Source organism: Anomaloglossus baeobatrachus, unplaced genomic scaffold, assembly GCF_048569485.1.
Source record: "Anomaloglossus baeobatrachus isolate aAnoBae1 unplaced genomic scaffold, aAnoBae1.hap1 Scaffold_3982, whole genome shotgun sequence".
NCBI classification, from domain to species: Eukaryota; Metazoa; Chordata; class Amphibia; order Anura; family Aromobatidae; genus Anomaloglossus; species Anomaloglossus baeobatrachus.
Genome location: NW_027443320.1, coordinates 37,035 through 49,152, shown reverse-complemented (window position 1 = coordinate 49,152; position 12,118 = coordinate 37,035). Strand labels below are relative to the sequence as shown.

Genomic DNA, 12,118 nt, shown 5'->3' with positions numbered 1-12,118 from the left:
GCTCAGAAGCTCAATGTCTATCATGACCTCTCTTTTAGAATGTCCAAGAGCAAGCAAACTATTCCTCCAGGAGAGGGCGCCAACAGACTACTAAAGAGATCATCATTACTCAAAGAAAACCCCAAAAACCAATGCATGATAGGAATAAACAGGTAACTTTCTTTGGAGTGGAAGCGGAGAGATCGCACCAGATGCCAATTCTAGATGTTATCACACCTGTGGTCACTGCAGCAGCAGGTGAATCCACTTTGTCCAAAAGGGATCTATTCCATTCAATTGCAAATGATCTAGATAAGACAGAGAACTGCAGCACGGGGACATAGCCGAGTTGGTCAGGTTGAGTGGTGATGAGTTTGCTATTTGGATGAATAAAGAAAGTCAAAAGTGTGAAAGATAAAAAACAAAAGGAGGAAGTGTGAAAAGTGAATGGGCCAAATTGAGGTGCATATGAAGACGTATGCTTTCTTCCAATTCATTAAATCGGGCTAATATGAATCAGGTGAATTGAGTTCTGCTTTTGGAAACTGGGTTAAGAAGGGGTGCACCGTTCCTGGAGGTACTGCAATACCAGGTCAATGCGTGGAGTGGACAGAGCAAGCTCTTTTTCCATCTCCCTGTTCTAAAAATCCATTTAATATATGGTCCCCAGATAGGGGACGTATCAGATATTAAACTGATAAGAACAGATACTACACTTGATCTTAGCCAAAAGGCCGAGAAGCGATAACCAGAATTGGTTTGGGCCTCGAGTGGCACCCTGGCCTATGCCGGACACATCTTAGGGAGAGAGAGCGAGAGGGAGACAAACCCACGCCTACACAAGACATTTTGTCACCCAAGCCAACCCTTGAAAAGGCTGCTTTGCAGAGCCAAAACAAGAAGAATGGTGCGTTTTGCAGCCGCCGCCCACTGCAATGAATCTGAATAACTCCTCCTTTAGGGCGCAAGCAACTCCCCTCCCCCTTGCAGTCTTTCCAATTCACGATACAAAAAGACGGACAGGACAGGTTGCCTGACTTTCCGTCACTGCCACCCTTTGCCATCCTTACCCGTAGAAAGCCCTTTCATCATCCCCAAACCCTAATCTTTTCCCTTTCCTTCCCAGCCCCCAAACCCTGCCCTCTGTACCTTTCTCACCACCCGCTTCCCTTCTCCTGTCATCCCCCTACCACCCGGGAAAAAAAGAGATTGCCCCCTCCTTCCACTAGCCCACCCTCCCACCCAAAGAACAACTTCTTCTGCGCAGCTTGTTTTCTAGGCAGCAGCGCTATTGTGATGTCATCGGGGGGCATTGTGACAAGCCGCCAGTGTTCCGTCTCTTCATGTTGTGCACAGTTCAAACGGAAAATACATCAACAGGCAGACTACAGAAAAGCTTACTATCAAAGGTTAGAGGGGGGCTTTCTCAGAGGGCTTTTTACAGTTTTTCTATTCCCAATTAGCCGTTTAAGTGTACTTATTGAAAGTAGTAATTCTTTCATAGGCCGCCCTTTCTTAGTATTTGACGTTCCTTATATTGCGGTATGAGGCTTCGCAGTAGGTTGCAAACATTCATCACCCATGACTGTCCCCAATTGAGCTCAGAAGCTCAATGTCTATCATGACCTCTCTTTTAGAATGTCCAAGAGCAAGCAAACTATTCCTCCAGGAGAGGGCGCCAACAGACTACTAAAGAGATCATCATTACTCAAAGAAAACCCCAAAAACCAATGCATGATAGGAATAAACAGGTAACTTTCTTTGGAGTGGAAGCGGAGAGATCGCACCAGATGCCAATTCTAGATGTTATCACACCTGTGGTCACTGCAGCAGCAGGTGAATCCACTTTGTCCAAAAGGGATCTATTCCATTCAATTGCAAATGATCTAGATAAGACAGAGAACTGCAGCACGGGGACATAGCCGAGTTGGTCAGGTTGAGTGGTGATGAGTTTGCTATTTGGATGAATAAAGAAAGTCAAAAGTGTGAAAGATAAAAAACAAAAGGAGGAAGTGTGAAAAGTGAATGGGCCAAATTGAGGTGCATATGAAGACGTATGCTTTCTTCCAATTCATTAAATCGGGCTAATATGAATCAGGTGAATTGAGTTCTGCTTTTGGAAACTGGGTTAAGAAGGGGTGCACCGTTCCTGGAGGTACTGCAATACCAGGTCAATGCGTGGAGTGGACAGAGCAAGCTCTTTTTCCATCTCCCTGTTCTAAAAATCCATTTAATATATGGTCCCCAGATAGGGGACGTATCAGATATTAAACTGATAAGAACAGATACTACACTTGATCTTAGCCAAAAGGCCGAGAAGCGATAACCAGAATTGGTTTGGGCCTCGAGTGGCACCCTGGCCTATGCCGGACACATCTTAGGGAGAGAGAGCGAGAGGGAGACAAACCCACGCCTACACAAGACATTTTGTCACCCAAGCCAACCCTTGAAAAGGCTGCTTTGCAGAGCCAAAACAAGAAGAATGGTGCGTTTTGCAGCCGCCGCCCACTGCAATGAATCTGAATAACTCCTCCTTTAGGGCGCAAGCAACTCCCCTCCCCCTTGCAGTCTTTCCAATTCACGATACAAAAAGACGGACAGGACAGGTTGCCTGACTTTCCGTCACTGCCACCCTTTGCCATCCTTACCCGTAGAAAGCCCTTTCATCATCCCCAAACCCTAATCTTTTCCCTTTCCTTCCCAGCCCCCAAACCCTGCCCTCTGTACCTTTCTCACCACCCGCTTCCCTTCTCCTGTCATCCCCCTACCACCCGGGAAAAAAAGAGATTGCCCCCTCCTTCCACTAGCCCACCCTCCCACCCAAAGAACAACTTCTTCTGCGCAGCTTGTTTTCTAGGCAGCAGCGCTATTGTGATGTCATCGGGGGGCATTGTGACAAGCCGCCAGTGTTCCGTCTCTTCATGTTGTGCACAGTTCAAACGGAAAATACATCAACAGGCAGACTACAGAAAAGCTTACTATCAAAGGTTAGAGGGGGGCTTTCTCAGAGGGCTTTTTACAGTTTTTCTATTCCCAATTAGCCGTTTAAGTGTACTTATTGAAAGTAGTAATTCTTTCATAGGCCGCCCTTTCTTAGTATTTGACGTTCCTTATATTGCGGTATGAGGCTTCGCAGTAGGTTGCAAACATTCATCACCCATGACTGTCCCCAATTGAGCTCAGAAGCTCAATGTCTATCATGACCTCTCTTTTAGAATGTCCAAGAGCAAGCAAACTATTCCTCCAGGAGAGGGCGCCAACAGACTACTAAAGAGATCATCATTACTCAAAGAAAACCCCAAAAACCAATGCATGATAGGAATAAACAGGTAACTTTCTTTGGAGTGGAAGCGGAGAGATCGCACCAGATGCCAATTCTAGATGTTATCACACCTGTGGTCACTGCAGCAGCAGGTGAATCCACTTTGTCCAAAAGGGATCTATTCCATTCAATTGCAAATGATCTAGATAAGACAGAGAACTGCAGCACGGGGACATAGCCGAGTTGGTCAGGTTGAGTGGTGATGAGTTTGCTATTTGGATGAATAAAGAAAGTCAAAAGTGTGAAAGATAAAAAACAAAAGGAGGAAGTGTGAAAAGTGAATGGGCCAAATTGAGGTGCATATGAAGACGTATGCTTTCTTCCAATTCATTAAATCGGGCTAATATGAATCAGGTGAATTGAGTTCTGCTTTTGGAAACTGGGTTAAGAAGGGGTGCACCGTTCCTGGAGGTACTGCAATACCAGGTCAATGCGTGGAGTGGACAGAGCAAGCTCTTTTTCCATCTCCCTGTTCTAAAAATCCATTTAATATATGGTCCCCAGATAGGGGACGTATCAGATATTAAACTGATAAGAACAGATACTACACTTGATCTTAGCCAAAAGGCCGAGAAGCGATAACCAGAATTGGTTTGGGCCTCGAGTGGCACCCTGGCCTATGCCGGACACATCTTAGGGAGAGAGAGCGAGAGGGAGACAAACCCACGCCTACACAAGACATTTTGTCACCCAAGCCAACCCTTGAAAAGGCTGCTTTGCAGAGCCAAAACAAGAAGAATGGTGCGTTTTGCAGCCGCCGCCCACTGCAATGAATCTGAATAACTCCTCCTTTAGGGCGCAAGCAACTCCCCTCCCCCTTGCAGTCTTTCCAATTCACGATACAAAAAGACGGACAGGACAGGTTGCCTGACTTTCCGTCACTGCCACCCTTTGCCATCCTTACCCGTAGAAAGCCCTTTCATCATCCCCAAACCCTAATCTTTTCCCTTTCCTTCCCAGCCCCCAAACCCTGCCCTCTGTACCTTTCTCACCACCCGCTTCCCTTCTCCTGTCATCCCCCTACCACCCGGGAAAAAAAGAGATTGCCCCCTCCTTCCACTAGCCCACCCTCCCACCCAAAGAACAACTTCTTCTGCGCAGCTTGTTTTCTAGGCAGCAGCGCTATTGTGATGTCATCGGGGGGCATTGTGACAAGCCGCCAGTGTTCCGTCTCTTCATGTTGTGCACAGTTCAAACGGAAAATACATCAACAGGCAGACTACAGAAAAGCTTACTATCAAAGGTTAGAGGGGGGCTTTCTCAGAGGGCTTTTTACAGTTTTTCTATTCCCAATTAGCCGTTTAAGTGTACTTATTGAAAGTAGTAATTCTTTCATAGGCCGCCCTTTCTTAGTATTTGACGTTCCTTATATTGCGGTATGAGGCTTCGCAGTAGGTTGCAAACATTCATCACCCATGACTGTCCCCAATTGAGCTCAGAAGCTCAATGTCTATCATGACCTCTCTTTTAGAATGTCCAAGAGCAAGCAAACTATTCCTCCAGGAGAGGGCGCCAACAGACTACTAAAGAGATCATCATTACTCAAAGAAAACCCCAAAAACCAATGCATGATAGGAATAAACAGGTAACTTTCTTTGGAGTGGAAGCGGAGAGATCGCACCAGATGCCAATTCTAGATGTTATCACACCTGTGGTCACTGCAGCAGCAGGTGAATCCACTTTGTCCAAAAGGGATCTATTCCATTCAATTGCAAATGATCTAGATAAGACAGAGAACTGCAGCACGGGGACATAGCCGAGTTGGTCAGGTTGAGTGGTGATGAGTTTGCTATTTGGATGAATAAAGAAAGTCAAAAGTGTGAAAGATAAAAAACAAAAGGAGGAAGTGTGAAAAGTGAATGGGCCAAATTGAGGTGCATATGAAGACGTATGCTTTCTTCCAATTCATTAAATCGGGCTAATATGAATCAGGTGAATTGAGTTCTGCTTTTGGAAACTGGGTTAAGAAGGGGTGCACCGTTCCTGGAGGTACTGCAATACCAGGTCAATGCGTGGAGTGGACAGAGCAAGCTCTTTTTCCATCTCCCTGTTCTAAAAATCCATTTAATATATGGTCCCCAGATAGGGGACGTATCAGATATTAAACTGATAAGAACAGATACTACACTTGATCTTAGCCAAAAGGCCGAGAAGCGATAACCAGAATTGGTTTGGGCCTCGAGTGGCACCCTGGCCTATGCCGGACACATCTTAGGGAGAGAGAGCGAGAGGGAGACAAACCCACGCCTACACAAGACATTTTGTCACCCAAGCCAACCCTTGAAAAGGCTGCTTTGCAGAGCCAAAACAAGAAGAATGGTGCGTTTTGCAGCCGCCGCCCACTGCAATGAATCTGAATAACTCCTCCTTTAGGGCGCAAGCAACTCCCCTCCCCCTTGCAGTCTTTCCAATTCACGATACAAAAAGACGGACAGGACAGGTTGCCTGACTTTCCGTCACTGCCACCCTTTGCCATCCTTACCCGTAGAAAGCCCTTTCATCATCCCCAAACCCTAATCTTTTCCCTTTCCTTCCCAGCCCCCAAACCCTGCCCTCTGTACCTTTCTCACCACCCGCTTCCCTTCTCCTGTCATCCCCCTACCACCCGGGAAAAAAAGAGATTGCCCCCTCCTTCCACTAGCCCACCCTCCCACCCAAAGAACAACTTCTTCTGCGCAGCTTGTTTTCTAGGCAGCAGCGCTATTGTGATGTCATCGGGGGGCATTGTGACAAGCCGCCAGTGTTCCGTCTCTTCATGTTGTGCACAGTTCAAACGGAAAATACATCAACAGGCAGACTACAGAAAAGCTTACTATCAAAGGTTAGAGGGGGGCTTTCTCAGAGGGCTTTTTACAGTTTTTCTATTCCCAATTAGCCGTTTAAGTGTACTTATTGAAAGTAGTAATTCTTTCATAGGCCGCCCTTTCTTAGTATTTGACGTTCCTTATATTGCGGTATGAGGCTTCGCAGTAGGTTGCAAACATTCATCACCCATGACTGTCCCCAATTGAGCTCAGAAGCTCAATGTCTATCATGACCTCTCTTTTAGAATGTCCAAGAGCAAGCAAACTATTCCTCCAGGAGAGGGCGCCAACAGACTACTAAAGAGATCATCATTACTCAAAGAAAACCCCAAAAACCAATGCATGATAGGAATAAACAGGTAACTTTCTTTGGAGTGGAAGCGGAGAGATCGCACCAGATGCCAATTCTAGATGTTATCACACCTGTGGTCACTGCAGCAGCAGGTGAATCCACTTTGTCCAAAAGGGATCTATTCCATTCAATTGCAAATGATCTAGATAAGACAGAGAACTGCAGCACGGGGACATAGCCGAGTTGGTCAGGTTGAGTGGTGATGAGTTTGCTATTTGGATGAATAAAGAAAGTCAAAAGTGTGAAAGATAAAAAACAAAAGGAGGAAGTGTGAAAAGTGAATGGGCCAAATTGAGGTGCATATGAAGACGTATGCTTTCTTCCAATTCATTAAATCGGGCTAATATGAATCAGGTGAATTGAGTTCTGCTTTTGGAAACTGGGTTAAGAAGGGGTGCACCGTTCCTGGAGGTACTGCAATACCAGGTCAATGCGTGGAGTGGACAGAGCAAGCTCTTTTTCCATCTCCCTGTTCTAAAAATCCATTTAATATATGGTCCCCAGATAGGGGACGTATCAGATATTAAACTGATAAGAACAGATACTACACTTGATCTTAGCCAAAAGGCCGAGAAGCGATAACCAGAATTGGTTTGGGCCTCGAGTGGCACCCTGGCCTATGCCGGACACATCTTAGGGAGAGAGAGCGAGAGGGAGACAAACCCACGCCTACACAAGACATTTTGTCACCCAAGCCAACCCTTGAAAAGGCTGCTTTGCAGAGCCAAAACAAGAAGAATGGTGCGTTTTGCAGCCGCCGCCCACTGCAATGAATCTGAATAACTCCTCCTTTAGGGCGCAAGCAACTCCCCTCCCCCTTGCAGTCTTTCCAATTCACGATACAAAAAGACGGACAGGACAGGTTGCCTGACTTTCCGTCACTGCCACCCTTTGCCATCCTTACCCGTAGAAAGCCCTTTCATCATCCCCAAACCCTAATCTTTTCCCTTTCCTTCCCAGCCCCCAAACCCTGCCCTCTGTACCTTTCTCACCACCCGCTTCCCTTCTCCTGTCATCCCCCTACCACCCGGGAAAAAAAGAGATTGCCCCCTCCTTCCACTAGCCCACCCTCCCACCCAAAGAACAACTTCTTCTGCGCAGCTTGTTTTCTAGGCAGCAGCGCTATTGTGATGTCATCGGGGGGCATTGTGACAAGCCGCCAGTGTTCCGTCTCTTCATGTTGTGCACAGTTCAAACGGAAAATACATCAACAGGCAGACTACAGAAAAGCTTACTATCAAAGGTTAGAGGGGGGCTTTCTCAGAGGGCTTTTTACAGTTTTTCTATTCCCAATTAGCCGTTTAAGTGTACTTATTGAAAGTAGTAATTCTTTCATAGGCCGCCCTTTCTTAGTATTTGACGTTCCTTATATTGCGGTATGAGGCTTCGCAGTAGGTTGCAAACATTCATCACCCATGACTGTCCCCAATTGAGCTCAGAAGCTCAATGTCTATCATGACCTCTCTTTTAGAATGTCCAAGAGCAAGCAAACTATTCCTCCAGGAGAGGGCGCCAACAGACTACTAAAGAGATCATCATTACTCAAAGAAAACCCCAAAAACCAATGCATGATAGGAATAAACAGGTAACTTTCTTTGGAGTGGAAGCGGAGAGATCGCACCAGATGCCAATTCTAGATGTTATCACACCTGTGGTCACTGCAGCAGCAGGTGAATCCACTTTGTCCAAAAGGGATCTATTCCATTCAATTGCAAATGATCTAGATAAGACAGAGAACTGCAGCACGGGGACATAGCCGAGTTGGTCAGGTTGAGTGGTGATGAGTTTGCTATTTGGATGAATAAAGAAAGTCAAAAGTGTGAAAGATAAAAAACAAAAGGAGGAAGTGTGAAAAGTGAATGGGCCAAATTGAGGTGCATATGAAGACGTATGCTTTCTTCCAATTCATTAAATCGGGCTAATATGAATCAGGTGAATTGAGTTCTGCTTTTGGAAACTGGGTTAAGAAGGGGTGCACCGTTCCTGGAGGTACTGCAATACCAGGTCAATGCGTGGAGTGGACAGAGCAAGCTCTTTTTCCATCTCCCTGTTCTAAAAATCCATTTAATATATGGTCCCCAGATAGGGGACGTATCAGATATTAAACTGATAAGAACAGATACTACACTTGATCTTAGCCAAAAGGCCGAGAAGCGATAACCAGAATTGGTTTGGGCCTCGAGTGGCACCCTGGCCTATGCCGGACACATCTTAGGGAGAGAGAGCGAGAGGGAGACAAACCCACGCCTACACAAGACATTTTGTCACCCAAGCCAACCCTTGAAAAGGCTGCTTTGCAGAGCCAAAACAAGAAGAATGGTGCGTTTTGCAGCCGCCGCCCACTGCAATGAATCTGAATAACTCCTCCTTTAGGGCGCAAGCAACTCCCCTCCCCCTTGCAGTCTTTCCAATTCACGATACAAAAAGACGGACAGGACAGGTTGCCTGACTTTCCGTCACTGCCACCCTTTGCCATCCTTACCCGTAGAAAGCCCTTTCATCATCCCCAAACCCTAATCTTTTCCCTTTCCTTCCCAGCCCCCAAACCCTGCCCTCTGTACCTTTCTCACCACCCGCTTCCCTTCTCCTGTCATCCCCCTACCACCCGGGAAAAAAAGAGATTGCCCCCTCCTTCCACTAGCCCACCCTCCCACCCAAAGAACAACTTCTTCTGCGCAGCTTGTTTTCTAGGCAGCAGCGCTATTGTGATGTCATCGGGGGGCATTGTGACAAGCCGCCAGTGTTCCGTCTCTTCATGTTGTGCACAGTTCAAACGGAAAATACATCAACAGGCAGACTACAGAAAAGCTTACTATCAAAGGTTAGAGGGGGGCTTTCTCAGAGGGCTTTTTACAGTTTTTCTATTCCCAATTAGCCGTTTAAGTGTACTTATTGAAAGTAGTAATTCTTTCATAGGCCGCCCTTTCTTAGTATTTGACGTTCCTTATATTGCGGTATGAGGCTTCGCAGTAGGTTGCAAACATTCATCACCCATGACTGTCCCCAATTGAGCTCAGAAGCTCAATGTCTATCATGACCTCTCTTTTAGAATGTCCAAGAGCAAGCAAACTATTCCTCCAGGAGAGGGCGCCAACAGACTACTAAAGAGATCATCATTACTCAAAGAAAACCCCAAAAACCAATGCATGATAGGAATAAACAGGTAACTTTCTTTGGAGTGGAAGCGGAGAGATCGCACCAGATGCCAATTCTAGATGTTATCACACCTGTGGTCACTGCAGCAGCAGGTGAATCCACTTTGTCCAAAAGGGATCTATTCCATTCAATTGCAAATGATCTAGATAAGACAGAGAACTGCAGCACGGGGACATAGCCGAGTTGGTCAGGTTGAGTGGTGATGAGTTTGCTATTTGGATGAATAAAGAAAGTCAAAAGTGTGAAAGATAAAAAACAAAAGGAGGAAGTGTGAAAAGTGAATGGGCCAAATTGAGGTGCATATGAAGACGTATGCTTTCTTCCAATTCATTAAATCGGGCTAATATGAATCAGGTGAATTGAGTTCTGCTTTTGGAAACTGGGTTAAGAAGGGGTGCACCGTTCCTGGAGGTACTGCAATACCAGGTCAATGCGTGGAGTGGACAGAGCAAGCTCTTTTTCCATCTCCCTGTTCTAAAAATCCATTTAATATATGGTCCCCAGATAGGGGACGTATCAGATATTAAACTGATAAGAACAGATACTACACTTGATCTTAGCCAAAAGGCCGAGAAGCGATAACCAGAATTGGTTTGGGCCTCGAGTGGCACCCTGGCCTATGCCGGACACATCTTAGGGAGAGAGAGCGAGAGGGAGACAAACCCACGCCTACACAAGACATTTTGTCACCCAAGCCAACCCTTGAAAAGGCTGCTTTGCAGAGCCAAAACAAGAAGAATGGTGCGTTTTGCAGCCGCCGCCCACTGCAATGAATCTGAATAACTCCTCCTTTAGGGCGCAAGCAACTCCCCTCCCCCTTGCAGTCTTTCCAATTCACGATACAAAAAGACGGACAGGACAGGTTGCCTGACTTTCCGTCACTGCCACCCTTTGCCATCCTTACCCGTAGAAAGCCCTTTCATCATCCCCAAACCCTAATCTTTTCCCTTTCCTTCCCAGCCCCCAAACCCTGCCCTCTGTACCTTTCTCACCACCCGCTTCCCTTCTCCTGTCATCCCCCTACCACCCGGGAAAAAAAGAGATTGCCCCCTCCTTCCACTAGCCCACCCTCCCACCCAAAGAACAACTTCTTCTGCGCAGCTTGTTTTCTAGGCAGCAGCGCTATTGTGATGTCATCGGGGGGCATTGTGACAAGCCGCCAGTGTTCCGTCTCTTCATGTTGTGCACAGTTCAAACGGAAAATACATCAACAGGCAGACTACAGAAAAGCTTACTATCAAAGGTTAGAGGGGGGCTTTCTCAGAGGGCTTTTTACAGTTTTTCTATTCCCAATTAGCCGTTTAAGTGTACTTATTGAAAGTAGTAATTCTTTCATAGGCCGCCCTTTCTTAGTATTTGACGTTCCTTATATTGCGGTATGAGGCTTCGCAGTAGGTTGCAAACATTCATCACCCATGACTGTCCCCAATTGAGCTCAGAAGCTCAATGTCTATCATGACCTCTCTTTTAGAATGTCCAAGAGCAAGCAAACTATTCCTCCAGGAGAGGGCGCCAACAGACTACTAAAGAGATCATCATTACTCAAAGAAAACCCCAAAAACCAATGCATGATAGGAATAAACAGGTAACTTTCTTTGGAGTGGAAGCGGAGAGATCGCACCAGATGCCAATTCTAGATGTTATCACACCTGTGGTCACTGCAGCAGCAGGTGAATCCACTTTGTCCAAAAGGGATCTATTCCATTCAATTGCAAATGATCTAGATAAGACAGAGAACTGCAGCACGGGGACATAGCCGAGTTGGTCAGGTTGAGTGGTGATGAGTTTGCTATTTGGATGAATAAAGAAAGTCAAAAGTGTGAAAGATAAAAAACAAAAGGAGGAAGTGTGAAAAGTGAATGGGCCAAATTGAGGTGCATATGAAGACGTATGCTTTCTTCCAATTCATTAAATCGGGCTAATATGAATCAGGTGAATTGAGTTCTGCTTTTGGAAACTGGGTTAAGAAGGGGTGCACCGTTCCTGGAGGTACTGCAATACCAGGTCAATGCGTGGAGTGGACAGAGCAAGCTCTTTTTCCATCTCCCTGTTCTAAAAATCCATTTAATATATGGTCCCCAGATAGGGGACGTATCAGATATTAAACTGATAAGAACAGATACTACACTTGATCTTAGCCAAAAGGCCGAGAAGCGATAACCAGAATTGGTTTGGGCCTCGAGTGGCACCCTGGCCTATGCCGGACACATCTTAGGGAGAGAGAGCGAGAGGGAGACAAACCCACGCCTACACAAGACATTTTGTCACCCAAGCCAACCCTTGAAAAGGCTGCTTTGCAGAGCCAAAACAAGAAGAATGGTGCGTTTTGCAGCCGCCGCCCACTGCAATGAATCTGAATAACTCCTCCTTTAGGGCGCAAGCAACTCCCCTCCCCCTTGCAGTCTTTCCAATTCACGATACAAAAAGACGGACAGGACAGGTTGCCTGACTTTCCGTCACTGCCACCCTTTGCCATCCTTACCCGTAGAAAGCCCTTTCATCATC

The 12,118-nt window shown here is 46.3% G+C and overlaps 8 non-coding genes across 8 annotated transcripts; all 8 read right to left on the bottom strand.

The window, feature by feature from the left end:
- Positions 1 to 534: 534 nt before the first annotated feature.
- On the bottom strand, positions 535 to 725 carry LOC142276472 (U2 spliceosomal RNA). Its single transcript, XR_012739914.1, has one exon. It is a non-coding gene; the product is annotated as a U2 spliceosomal RNA (small nuclear RNA).
- A 1,387-nt stretch (positions 726 to 2,112) lies between these two features.
- Positions 2,113 to 2,303, bottom strand: LOC142276470 (U2 spliceosomal RNA). The gene has a single exon (XR_012739913.1). It is a non-coding gene; the product is annotated as a U2 spliceosomal RNA (small nuclear RNA).
- Positions 2,304 to 3,690: 1,387 nt separating this feature from the next.
- LOC142276469 (U2 spliceosomal RNA) lies at positions 3,691 to 3,881 on the bottom strand. The gene has a single exon (XR_012739912.1). It is a non-coding gene; the product is annotated as a U2 spliceosomal RNA (small nuclear RNA).
- Positions 3,882 to 5,268: 1,387 nt separating this feature from the next.
- Positions 5,269 to 5,459, bottom strand: LOC142276468 (U2 spliceosomal RNA). Its single transcript, XR_012739911.1, has one exon. It is a non-coding gene; the product is annotated as a U2 spliceosomal RNA (small nuclear RNA).
- A 1,387-nt stretch (positions 5,460 to 6,846) lies between these two features.
- On the bottom strand, positions 6,847 to 7,037 carry LOC142276467 (U2 spliceosomal RNA). Its single transcript, XR_012739910.1, has one exon. It is a non-coding gene; the product is annotated as a U2 spliceosomal RNA (small nuclear RNA).
- A 1,387-nt stretch (positions 7,038 to 8,424) lies between these two features.
- Positions 8,425 to 8,615, bottom strand: LOC142276465 (U2 spliceosomal RNA). Its single transcript, XR_012739908.1, has one exon. It is a non-coding gene; the product is annotated as a U2 spliceosomal RNA (small nuclear RNA).
- Positions 8,616 to 10,002: 1,387 nt separating this feature from the next.
- Positions 10,003 to 10,193, bottom strand: LOC142276464 (U2 spliceosomal RNA). The gene has a single exon (XR_012739907.1). It is a non-coding gene; the product is annotated as a U2 spliceosomal RNA (small nuclear RNA).
- A 1,387-nt stretch (positions 10,194 to 11,580) lies between these two features.
- Positions 11,581 to 11,771, bottom strand: LOC142276463 (U2 spliceosomal RNA). Its single transcript, XR_012739906.1, has one exon. It is a non-coding gene; the product is annotated as a U2 spliceosomal RNA (small nuclear RNA).
- Between the last annotated feature and the right edge of the window lie 347 nt (positions 11,772 to 12,118).